The 6,159-nt window shown below is 38.1% G+C and overlaps 1 non-coding gene across 1 annotated transcript; it reads left to right on the forward strand.

Moving 5' to 3' along the window:
* The first annotated feature begins 1,344 nt into the window (after positions 1-1,344).
* Positions 1,345-1,451, forward strand: LOC127124187 (small nucleolar RNA R71). The gene has a single exon (XR_007803813.1). It is a non-coding gene; the product is annotated as a small nucleolar RNA R71 (small nucleolar RNA).
* Positions 1,452-6,159: the final 4,708 nt, after the last annotated feature.

Consider the following 6,159-nt stretch of genomic DNA (forward strand, 5'->3'; position numbering starts at 1 on the left):
TTTAACCTCTCACAAACTGCTAAAGGCATTAGGCTCACACTAGCTCATAAGTCTAGAAAAGCTTTTTCGATGACATGATTACCCAGAAGGCAAGGAATGGAGAAATTTCCAGGATCTTTATCTTTCTTTGCTAATTTGTCCTCGGAAATAGCATTACATTCCAAAGGCTTCGGATCGTCAAGTCTACGTTTGTTGGTAAGGATGTTTTTGAGAAACTTTGCATAAGAAGGTATTTGGGTGATGGCTTCTGTGAAAGGGATTTCTACATGAAGTTTTTCTATAACTTTAATAAATTTTTGATACTGTTTATTGATTTGGGTTTGTTTGAGTCTTTGGGGATATGGTATAGGTGGTTTATATGGCGGGGGTGGTACGTAAGTTTTGTCTTTAGGTTCTTCTCCTTCTTCTCGACCTTCCTGGTTTTCAAATTCCTCTGATTCCTTTACTTCGTCTGGGGGCTTGGTACATTGCTTAGAAGTTTCGGGTTCACTCAATCTAGGGTTTGGTGGCTCATCATAAGCGTTCCCACTTCGTAGGGTAATGGCATTGGCTTGTTCTCTCGGATTTTGTTGAGGTTGTCCAGGGAAATGTCCTCCAGGTGTAGTTTGAGGGGATTGGTTTAAAGCTACCTGAGAGATCTGGGTTTCAAGCATCTTGGTATGAGTAACTATTTGGTCAACCTTGGTTTCTAACTGAGTAATCAATTCGTTAACATGAATGTTTTGATTCATGAACTCCTTGTTTTGTTGGGTTTGAGCGGTGATAAAACATTCCATAATTTTCTCAAGGCTCGGCTTTGGTGGTACAGGTTGCATAGGTTGATTTGATCTTGGGGCTTGATAACTAGGTCTTGGAGGTGCATTATTTTGAATAGGGTTATTGTTTTTATAGGAGAAGTTCGGGTGATTCCTCCATCCAGGGTTATAGGTATTCGAATATGGGTTCCATTGGGTGTAGTTCACTTGCTCAGAGTGGGTTTCGTTTAATAGACTGCATTCTGCGGATTGGTGTCCTTTGGTTCCACATATCTCACAATCTGACGAAACTGCGGCTACAGTATTCGGGTTTGTGCACATATGCTCGACTTTAAGGGCTAATGCTTCCATTTTAGCTTGCATCATGTCTATAAAGCTTAGTTCATGCACTCCTCCTTGGGCTTCCTTCTTCTCAATTGTCGCTCATTCGATTCCCCATGATTGATGGTTTTGAGCCATGTCTTCGATGAGGGCACTAGCTTTAGGATAAGGTTTGTTCATCAGAGCACCACCTGCGGCAGCATCGATGGTCATCTTTGTGTTGTAATGAAGTCCATTATAGAAGGTTTGGATGATTAACCAATTTTCTAAACCATGATGTGGGCATGCTCGTAACAACTCTGTATATCTCTCCCAAGCTTCGAACAACGATTCTCCTTGGTTTTGGGTAAATCTAGTTATATGGTTTCGAAGAACGGCGGTCTTACTCGGGGGAAAATATCTAGCAAGAAAAACTCTTCTAAGGTTATCCCAAGTCGTAATGGAATTGGGTGGAAGGGAATCTAACCATGATAGGGCTTTATCTCTGAGGGAAAAAGGAAATAATCTTAAACGTATTGCCTCAGGAGAAGCTCCATTGGTTTTAAAAGTGTCTGCTAATTGAAGAAATATTTTTTTAAATGTTGGTTTGGGTTCTCAGTAGCGAGACCCGCGAATTGTCTTTGTTGCACTAGTTGCAACAGGGATGGTTTAAGTTCAAAATTATTAGCTGGGATGGTTGGGTTTACTATACTAGAACTAGGTTCTTCATTAGATGGTTGAGCGAAGTCTTTAAGAGGTCTTTGGTTTTGATCTTCGGCCATAGCTCTCTTAATTCTATGAAAGAATAAACGTGCGCGAGCGTAATGTTCAGGTTTCGCCAGAGGATATACTAAGCTTAAACTTCCGGTGCTGCGAGTTCTTCGCATTGACCGGCGGGAAATAGCCTAAGTCTAAACGATATAACAACAGGAAAATGAAATTTGACGAAATTGGTCCCCGGCAACGGCGCCAAAAATTTGATGCGGTGTTTCGCAAGTATACGAACGCGTCAGAGTAATATAAAAGATTGTCGAATCCACAGAGACCAAGTGTCAATCTATCGTTATCTGTTGTTATGGTGTTTATCAAAGGCAATCAAAATAGGTGTTTTTGGAGTGTGCAATGAAAAGTAAAGTATTGAAATAAAATATAATTAATAAAGACAGGGTCGAATGTAATTCACATAATCAATTGATAATCCAAGTACTTGCTAATAGAGCTACTTATGGGCAATGTTTCCTACTTTAAAAAGAACTAATTTAACAGGAACTGTCGCTTTCGCGTATTCAGAACCGAGTTGTACTCCCTAATCAAACCCTCTTATTGTCACTTATAAAAAGGCGCGCATTGCGTTAGAGTAGTAAACCTATTTTTAAGAAATATAGTATCTTGACTAAGTTGAAAAGTATTATAACCTGGATTTCTTAACCCAAAGAGGTTCTTATGAACCAGACTCTAAACTTATAAACGCGTCCGAAAACAGTTTTAAAATCTCTTTTCTTCTTAATGTTAAAATCTCCTAATGAACTAGACAAAGCGCTTTCGCTGTTTTTGAAATAGTTAAAAACAATTAAGTTTAAAATGACGTTGGACGGCTTTCGATCTTACCCAACGGAATTGAAGTGCGGATAAACTTAAGTTGAAAGTTAAAATAGCCCTTAAGTGCTTCTACGAACAATTGTACGGATTATCGGTTCAATTACGATTCTTACATTCTAACCTTATAGATTTAGTTAGACATGGTAAAGTAAAAGTGCATTAATTTAAATAAAAGTAGTGCGAGTGCGAAGAAATAAATAAAAGTAGTGCAAGTGCGAGAAATAAATAAAAGTAGTGCGGGTGCGAGAAATAAATAAAAGTAGTGCGAGTGCGAGAAATAAATAAAAGAAGTGTGAGTGCGGAAAATAAATAATTTAAAGCGAGTGCGAGGAAATAAATAATTTAAAGCGAGTGCGAGGAAATAAATAAAAGTAAACCGAGTGCCGAAATAAATAATTTAAAGCTAGTGCGAGGAAATAAATAAAAGTAAAGCGAGTGCCGGAAAATAAATAAGATAAAGACAAGTAATAAAAACCTACTCCAATCGGAGGGTTGAATAAATTGCAAAGCGGAAATGAAAATGGCGGCAGGATTAACTTCCTTCCAAAGTGCTCCAAACTCGATTACAGACTCTATCACAGACTCGATTACACAATTGTGGTAACACTCCAATGCGAAGCGATTACCACTTTATAAAACTGAATATATGCCTAAGGGAAACAAAGTTGCTCTGAGTTTGCCTTTGCTCTAAGTTTGGATGATTGTAAAAGTGATTTCGAGTTTCTATTTATAAGCAAGTAAAAAGATGGAAATGACAAGGATGCCCTTCAACTTGAAAATGGGAGGGAAAAACTTTCCTCTTGTGGCGCCCGCCACAAGGCTATGGCGCCCGCCACAAGCACAAAATGAGGCGCCTTAGTGGAAGTAGTGGGGAACGTGGAAGTTGAGGGAAGTTGAGCTTGGACACGTCATGGCAGGGTCTATGGCGCCATCCATGGGGTAGGCCACAAGTACAAAATGCTGAATTTTAGGGTTTTTGGCTCTTTTTCGCTCCTTTTCTCGATCGGGGCTCCGATTAAAGTAAAAACCTGAAAACAAAGGAAAACATATCAATAACACAACAAAATAACAATAAAACATCTAGAATGCATGTGAAATCGGAGTCGAAAATACGGTAAATTTCAGTGTTATCAAACTGATTTAGGGAACCTCTGATGTTTCACACTTAAGGACTTGCTACTCATTCAAATGTAGTTGATATTCCTTTTACTTGCTTTGAAAAATTCTTTCTTTTATATTAAATAAAATTTGATTTTGATTAAACATTTAATTTCAAAATGATCATAATAAAATTTTAAACTATTGGCCGAAGTAAATAAGAGTAGAAACAAAGTTGAAAAATGGTAGTCTGTAAATGACAAGACTCCATAGATTTTACAAAGTTGAAAAATGGTAATTTACATGGAAAAGGGTTACATTGAATACAAATGATCCTTAATCCTTCTACCAACTCTTGATATCCACTATGCTCTTGACCATTGCTGGAGATGAACTGATGTCAACCCTTGTGCTCAAACAAACCTTCAAAACACTGAAGACCAGCAAAGTGCAGTTACTTGCCATAATCCCTAATTTTTGCATAAGTCGCCCCAAGGTGGGGTACTCAACTTATCAGGAAATTCCTTCTTTTTTATGTCTCTAATTTTTGCCTGGATCGCCCTTTCGGGTTTTCAATCCACCGAGACGCTCATTTTTGCCTAAGCCTCCCTTTCGGGTTTTAAACTTAGCGAGTTGTTCTTTTATTTTTTTAGGCGAAGTATTTCTTGATTGCATCTGTGTTCACAGGACAAGTGAACTCTTCACCATCCATAGTTGTAAGAATCAAAGCACCGCCTAAAAAGGCTCTCTTGACAACATATGGGCCTTCATAATTAGGAGTCCATTTTCCTCTGGAATCTGGCTTGAACGATAAGATCTTCTTAAGCACAAGGTCACCTTCTCTGAATACACGAGGTTTGACCTTCTTATCAAAAGCTTTTTTCATTCTCTGCTGATACAACTGACCATGACACATGGCAGTTAACCTCTTCTCTTCAATCAAATTAAACTGGTCAAACCTGGTCTAACCCCATTCTGCTTCAGTCAACTTGGCTTCCATGAGCACATGCAATGAAGGAATCTCAACCTCTACAGGGAGCACTGCTTCCATACCATATACAAGAGAGAAAGGGGTTGCCCCTATTGAAGTGCGGACGGATGTACGATACCCATGTGTAGCACCTCAAATTTGCACCTCCCACATGTACATTCATTTCATTGTTAGCTCACTAACATCACACTAGTATTGCATTCACATTGCATAGCATGTTTCATCTCATCAGTCAAGACTGGTCAGGAGATTCAACTGTGCAAGGCAACAAGAGCATTTTCCATGAGATCAAAGCCCTAGGGTGGTTCCATTGAGCTTACATTACCCAAGGATCATTTTGAAGCAATTTGGCCAAGTGTTGAAGGCTCAGAACTCATCAGTGCATGTGCAAGTCATCTGAGGCCCATAGAAGTCAACATAAGTCAACTGCAAATTCAACTGTGGATTTGAAGGTGGGAAGTGGTTAGAGATGCTTCATTCATGTTCAAACAAGTCTCATTTGACATTTCAAACACTCACATTGAAGAATTTGAAGTCAAATCAAGACTTTCCCAAAATAGTAAGTGACCTATAATTTGAACTTTCCAAAAATGGAAAGGTTTTGGACCAACTTCAACTCAAGTTTACATCATCAAGAAAGCTTAAAATGAAATTTTGTCCAACATGAAAGTTGAAGATATTTCTCTCCCATTTCCAAAAAGTCCAAGATCATGAATTTCTCATGTGTGGTTGAGGAGATATGATCCAATCATGGCAAAGTGTGTTTGAAAATTCAAATGGGCATAACTTTTGAACCAAAGCTCCAAAATGAGTGGTTTTTTTTGCATTTTGTTCATCATGACCTCTAGTTTCCAAACATCTAATTACATGGCTTGAATTCCATTTGCATTATCATGTGCTCATTCATGAAGTTTTTAGAAGGAATTTTCATAAAATCATTTTGGTAGATCATATGCATACAAAACCATTTCCAAAGCTTGCATGGACTTATTTTAAGTGGATTTGGGCCAGAATTAAGCACTGTTCACGCATGCATGGGGGTGCATGAGGTGAAAATGTTATTTTGTTCATACACCTTACAATTGATTAATCTGAATTGCATTTGGCTTAAACAGGTTCTAAACATGATTAGCATGGCATATATATTGTTAATCCTAACTGTTTTCAGCAAGAACATTCATTTCAGATCTAGATTCAAAAAATCATCAAAACTTTTCTCTCAAAATATTTTTCAAATTCTTCACACAGGAGCATTTCCTATTGATTGATTCATGATCCTGAAGCATTTTTTAGAAGATTTGGACGTGAATTCGAAGCAATTGGTGCCATATTGAACCAGATTCAAAGCTTGAAGCATCCATGGAGTTTGCAAATTGAGCTGGATTCGTGCATACTTGAGCTTCAAATTCATCATCA

The sequence above is a fragment of the Lathyrus oleraceus genome, chromosome 2 (assembly GCF_024323335.1).
Source record: "Lathyrus oleraceus cultivar Zhongwan6 chromosome 2, CAAS_Psat_ZW6_1.0, whole genome shotgun sequence".
NCBI lineage: Eukaryota > Viridiplantae > Streptophyta > Magnoliopsida > Fabales > Fabaceae > Lathyrus > Lathyrus oleraceus.